The following is a 6,681-nucleotide window of genomic DNA, read 5'->3' on the forward strand; positions in this document are numbered from 1 at the left end:
ACCTGCCTCTGCCTCCCAAGTGCTGGGATTAAAGGTGTGCACCACCACCGTTCAGCAATATTTAGTCACCTTTAAATATTACTTTTTTGTTTGTTTGTTTTTGTTTTTTTTTGAGACAGAGTTTCTCTGTGTAGCCTTGGCTGTCCTGGAACTCACTCTGTAGACCAGGCTGGCCTCGAACTCAGAAATCCACCTGCTTCTGCCTCCCAAGTGCTGGGATTAAAGGCGTGCGCCACCACCGCCTGGCTAAATATTACTTTTATCACTTTCTTATTTAAAAACATACTCACACTTCATTGGACTACTCTACCTTTTACCTTTGGCTTCTCCTCTCGGTCTTTTCCTGACGTACTTCAGGGCATGCTTGGCTCACAGCAGGACTGACCTGTGAGGTGAATCCGGATCTGCACTATCACCTAGCTCTTTATGAGAAGTGGGACTCTGGGAAAACCGAAAGTGAAAACTCAGCCTTTAAAATATACGTGTATAGCTTAGTTTTCAAATGCAGATTTCAGGGAATGCTTTTACCAACACAATACAGCTCGCACAGCCCAGAATGAGAGTTTATTCTGGAACCAAATATGACTGACCATGGTCTGGAAACATAGATTTAGATTAACTCCAAATACTATGTTCCGGTGTGGTAACAGTTTATGAGGTTTTTAGGGTGACAGAACAAAGAAAATCAAGAATCAGGGAGCTTTAAAAAATAATACATTGATGGCTCCAGTTTCAGGGGAACATCGCCCTCTTCTGGCCTTTGTGAGCAACATGTGCACAGACACACAGCAGGCAAAACATCCTTACACATAAACAAACAAACAAACAAGCGTGGGGCTAAAGACGGGGCTCAGTGGTTAAAAGCACTGGCTGTTCTTCCAGTAGACCTGGGTTCAGTTAGCGGCACCCACCTGGCAGCTTATTGCCAGTTCACACCTTCCTGTAACTCCTACATCTGCCCAGAGATCTGCCCAGAAAAACCAAAGAGTCGGGCACTTCTGCTCTAGTGCAGACCTCACGGAATCGACAAATGGCATCGGCTGAGTGTGGTTGGTCCCCTTGTTTGGCACAGCCCCCACTGCCATGGGACTGGATTCAGCCCTGCATCTCAGCTCAGCCTTCCTCGGCCTGGAACCACCTCTGACTGGGTTACACAGGTATTTGTTAACGCCTTCTCTAACTAACTACAGTGGCTCTCTTTGCAGCTGCCTGTAAGCTCTCTGCTGGTGTATCTGTAAAGTATTTTTGAGTGAATGGAGCTGCCTCTACCTGCTAACTAGTGAACTGAACTGCTGATTTCTAGACAACCCTGACAGGAATTACTCCAAAGAACTTTTCTAAACAGGTCCACTTCCCCCACATCCTTTCTTTCCCACTACCTCTGGTGATTGATAGGCTACAAGAGAGGTTAAAATGTTTAAAACCATCATCAAAAATAAAAATTAAAAAAATAAATCTATAGGATTTGGTAGTGGTCTAAGGGGCCATGGCTGTGGTCGAGAGGGGAGGGTTGTGGAGGTAAGCCAAGGAGTGGATTCCAGTCATGGAGCTGGGCCACCTACTTAAGGACATGGGAATCAAGTCCTTGGAGGAGATCTACCTATTTTCCTTGTCCATTAAGGAATCTGAGATTATTGACATTTTCCTGGGCAGATCCCGAAAGGATGAAGTACTAAATAAAGATCATGCTAGTGCAGAGGCAGACTCATGCTGGCCAGCAGACCAGGTTCAAGGCTCACTCCCCACCCCCACTCCCCACCACCGTTATTGGGGACTACAATGGTCACAATGGCCTTGGTATTAAGTTCTCCAAGGAGGTTGCCACTGTCATCCAAGTGGTCATCAGCTTGCCCAAACTCTCCTGTTCCTGTGCGGAGAGGCTACTGGGGAACAAGATTGGCAAGTCCCACACTGTTCCACGCAAGGTGACAGGCTGCTGTGGCTCTGTAGGTGTGTGTCTCATTGCTGCTCCCAGAGACACTGGCATTGTCTCTGCTCCTGTGCCCAAGAAGCTCCTGATGACTGCCACACAGCAGCCAGGGGCTGCACTATCATTTGGGCAACTTTGCCAAGGCCACTTTTTTTTTTGTTTTTTTTTTCGAGACAGGGTTTCTCTGTGTAGTCTTGGCTGTCCTGGAACTCACTCTGTAGAGCAGGCTGGCCTCAAATTCAGAAATCCACCTGCCTCTGCCTCCCAAGTGCTGGGATTAAAGGTGTGTGCACCACCACTGCCAGGCCAAGTTTTCTTATCAGGAATTCAGCGACCATCTGTGAAAACCCACGCCAGCCTGTTCAGAAAACCCAGGCTCCAGCTGTGGCTACCACATAAGGGTTTGTATACAAGAAAAATAAAGTGAATTGAAAGAACCCAGGACACAGACAGCCATGCGATCAAGTGAAATCAGGATTAGCTGGTGGAATACAGCCAATGAAACTGATACAGCTTGTGGATTTATTGTTACTCAATAAATTCTGACATTGGGGAAAGGCACAGACATATCTGTTTCTGACATATCACAATATGACAATAGTAGTTAATTCCCAGAATATTGAAACTTGACAGTAATGAGTGATTGTTTTCTTCTTTCCTTTCTTCCTTCACCCTACTCCCTCTTAAGGCAGGGTCTTGTTTTGTAGGTCTGGTGGGCTTGAAAACCTTTATATAGACCAAGCTAGCCTGGAACTCATAGAGATCCAATGACTTCTGCCTCCCTAGTGCTGGGAGTCCACCATCAGAACAGGCTGATTATTCTCATTTTATGTCACTAAATTGGAGTAGCTGCTAAAAGAGAGAAAGATAGCTAGAATTAACTGTACAAAAAAGTTTAAACATTAGATCATTGATTTGTATAAAATGAGAGTCATTCTTATTAAAGTTTCTTTATGCTAATGAATTTAAATCACTGACAGATGATAAAATTTAAGAAAATAATTGATAAGGATGGAGAATTAATTTACTTTAATAGAGGCATATCACTGACTTAGGCAGAAAAGATTTCCTAAAAATCATCTGTGGAGGAAAGAGTTTATAATGTAGTTTCTGACTGTTGGTAGCTACAATGTCCAAAGGTTACAAGCTTGAGACTGTAAAGGTGTTGTTGAGTCCTTCAAGGGGGCAGAGGTAGTTGGACTGTGAAAGGCATGTGGCTTGAGCAGCTGGTACCTATTCCAAGTCATTGACTTGCCCTCATCCCATGTAATTAAAAGACACTTTAAAATGTCAGCCTCAGTTACATCCTTTGCCAGTTAGCTTCCCTGAGGACCAGACTCCAAGAAACGCAATGTGAAGGAAGTTTATCAGGAAGTGACCTTGAGGTAGATACCAGTGAAAAGGAGACATGGAAGTTGAATTAGGTAAAGAAGCCATTGCATTCAAGGTCCAACAGCAGCCTCCATTGATCTCTAGGAAGCTCACAGGCAAAACAGCTCACCAGAGCTGTACAATAAAGATTGAGAGGCATTATGTCATTTTTCTTTGTTTGTTGAGACAAGGTCTCACTGTGTAGCTAGGCACTTCTTTAGCTGATATTACAGCCAGGCACCACCATGCCAGTGAAGCTGAGCCTCTGTGATCCCAGTAGAATCTGTCACTAGATTGGGGTTGTCCCAGGAAGGGCATGTCCTTGAGCAAAGTGGTCCTGCACCCGAGGCGATCCCTGGCTGAGCAGAATCATTTCCTGCAGTTGAGGCCAGACATCTTCCATAAAAGGCCTCTGCATGGGGCATCCATCCACGGAGCTAAGTGCTTCAAAAGACAAGCAAACTTGTGGCTGATTGCAGCACATCCATTTTGTTCCTGAGGAAGGTCTTTTACTCTTAGGGTGACAATGAGGATGACCAGTTTCCAGAGCTATGAGAAAAGGGACTCAATAAAATGACAGACAGCCTGGAGGTTTAGGGTACGGTTCCCCCCCCCCCCAGATGTTTAGTGCCATACGGTGATTACAGATGTATAATGTTATTGCTCCCATCAGCAGATGATAGAATCTCAGCATTAAAAACCCATTTGAGAGCTCGTGCTTTCCTTTCTGCTTTTTCTTTTAATTAAAAAGTTTTGTTTCACACAATATACTGATTGTGCTTTATCCTTTGATATATATATATATAAAAAACAAAAAATCAAGAAACAGACAAAAAGAAAATTAAAAACAAAAAAAGCAAAATATATTTTTTTAAAAAGCCAAAACAAAGCAAGACTATCTCAGAAACTAAATTCTCACATCAGTGGAGGCTTCTAACCCCCAGCAGTAACTTCTTTTCAACTTTCATTTCAGGATTTCTACAGAAGTTCCTAACAACAGAGTGTGTAGTTGCTACTGATCCTGCTCCTTGCTTCACCCATGGCCACTGCTTGCAGAACCCTTTGTCTTAATCATCTCCAGCTGGTGGCCTTGGATCCTTCAGGGCCTGGTACTGTCATTCTTCTGAATTCAGAGCAGGGCTGTGTGGTAATGGTTCTCCTAAGGCCCTTTCTTCCTTCATGCTGTGCCATTGCAAAGTGGAAGTGACTTGGAACTGGAGGACACAGTGACATCAACCCGTGGACATACACTCAACAGTTACACTCCTGTGTGAGCCTTCATATTCTCACCTGAGAAGAGGGGATGGTAGGAAGTCCTTTACCTGTCTGCTCAGGGCTGGTTGTCACTAAGGTTATATGCAGTGAGAGATCTGAAAAGTACTTTAAGGAACACCAAGTTCTTCACAAATGTGTGATTACCATGTTTAACAACTGATGAAGTAAGCTGGCAAGATGGCTTGTCAGGTAAAGGAGCTTGCTACCAGGTGAGACAGTGGGAATTCTGTCTCTGAGTGGGAGGGGAGAACTGTCTCTGACTTGCACAACGTGTCCTCTTGACTTACACTTGCATGTGCATGTGAGCACAGACACCACACATATAGATGGACATAGATACACATTTTTATACAGTCCTCTGTTGACATCTAATTAGGCTGATTCCATAGCTTAGCTGTTTTGAATAGTGCTTCAGTAATCATCTGTGTAGAAGTATATCTCATGTTGAGCCTGAGTCCTTCGGTTATGAAAGACCTTGCAGGCTATGACCCTATGATCCATGAAGAAAAGCAAAGACATATGTTAGGCCTATCAGATAAGAGTAAAAGACCACCTACTTGGGCTGATGAGATGGCTTAGTGGGGAAGAGCACTGACTGCTCTTCGGAAGGTCATGAGTTCAAATCCCAGCAACCACATGGTGGCTCACAACCACCCATAATGAGATCTGACGCCCTCTTCTGGTGCGTCTGAAGACAGCTACAGTGTACTTACATATAATAAATAAATCTTTAAAAAAGAAAAAAAAGACCACCTATCCAAATGACCAAATTAAAGCAAGCTTTCTTCATGTTTATGGCTGTCTCCCCCATGACAGGCTTCAGGAGATTGGCCTGACATGGGGAAGATAAGGTTTTTATAGCTCAGGAGTATGGAGTTTCTTTTTCTTTTTTCTTTTAGATTTATTTATTTATTTCATGTATATGAGTACACACTGTAGCTGTATAGATAGTTGTGAGCCTTCATCTGTTTGTTAGGAATTGACTTTTAGGCCCTCTGCTCTTTCTGGTCAACCCTGCTCTGTCTGGTCACCCCACTCGGCCCGTTTGCTCCAGCCCAAAGATTTATTTATTATTATAAATAAGTTCACTATAGCTGTCTTCAGATGCAGCAGAAGAGGGCATCAGATCTTGTTATGGGTAGTTGTAAGCCACCATGTGGTTGCTGGGATTTGAACTCAGGACCTTCAGAAGAGCAGAGCCATCTCACCAGCCCTGAGTATGGAGTTTCAAATGGGGGATTTAGCAGGCAAATAAGCAGTGTTACAGAAGCAGAACACAAGCATAAGGAGTTGGTCATAGCAACCTCTTGAAACGAAGGCATGGCTGCTGTTTCTGGAAGAACAGCACAGAATAATTTGTAGCTGAGATCACAGATGGAACATAGCTTAAGCCTTGAAAAACAGGAATGAACTTAGGTTATTATAGAGGAATTTTAATCCAGCAACATGGCTGCTCTGGCAAGGGATCACATCCAAAGACCTTCTAGGTTTGTGTGATCAGGCTGGAATGACACACACCTTTAATCCCTCAGCTGGAATATAAACATGCATTTAGTACACACTTTTAACCCCAAACAATTAAGTTAAAGTTAGTTTGTAGAAGGAAGCAGCCACATTTGAAAATGATGTGTAATTGGAGGGCAGACAAAGTGACAAATCAGAGAAAGATTTGACAGAATGAATTAGATAGTATACACCCAACCCAACTCTCAGGAGGACAGGAAAAGAAAGGCTATTTAAGAGAGAGAGAGAGAGAGAAAGGAGAGAGAGAGAGAGAGAGAGAGAGAGAGAGAGAGAGAGAGAGAGAGAGAGAGAGAGAGATCAGGCAATGCAGTTTGTACAGTCAGTACAGTTCAGTTCATGGAGTTCAGAGGCAGTTTTCCCAAGTGGAACAATTCAGACAGAGCCAAGAGAAGCCAGCTTGAATTAGTCAGCTTGGATAAGAGTTTTGAGCCAGAACAGCTGTGTTGAACTAGCCAGCCAGAGTTCAGAAAGAACTAGAAAGAGTGAGTTTATTCAGAAGTAAGCCTCCAAGATGGCAATTACATCCGGTGAATAAAAGTTACTTTTACAGCTTATTTTTACTATAAAATAGCTTACAAATT

At 43.4% G+C, this 6,681-nt stretch overlaps 1 pseudogene; it reads left to right on the forward strand.

The window, feature by feature from the left end:
• Positions 1 to 1,543: 1,543 nt before the first annotated feature.
• LOC116086273 overlaps positions 1,544 to 6,681 on the forward strand; it is a 15,554-nt pseudogene continuing 10,416 nt past the window's right edge.

Source organism: Mastomys coucha, unplaced genomic scaffold, assembly GCF_008632895.1.
Source record: "Mastomys coucha isolate ucsf_1 unplaced genomic scaffold, UCSF_Mcou_1 pScaffold12, whole genome shotgun sequence".
NCBI lineage: Eukaryota > Metazoa > Chordata > Mammalia > Rodentia > Muridae > Mastomys > Mastomys coucha.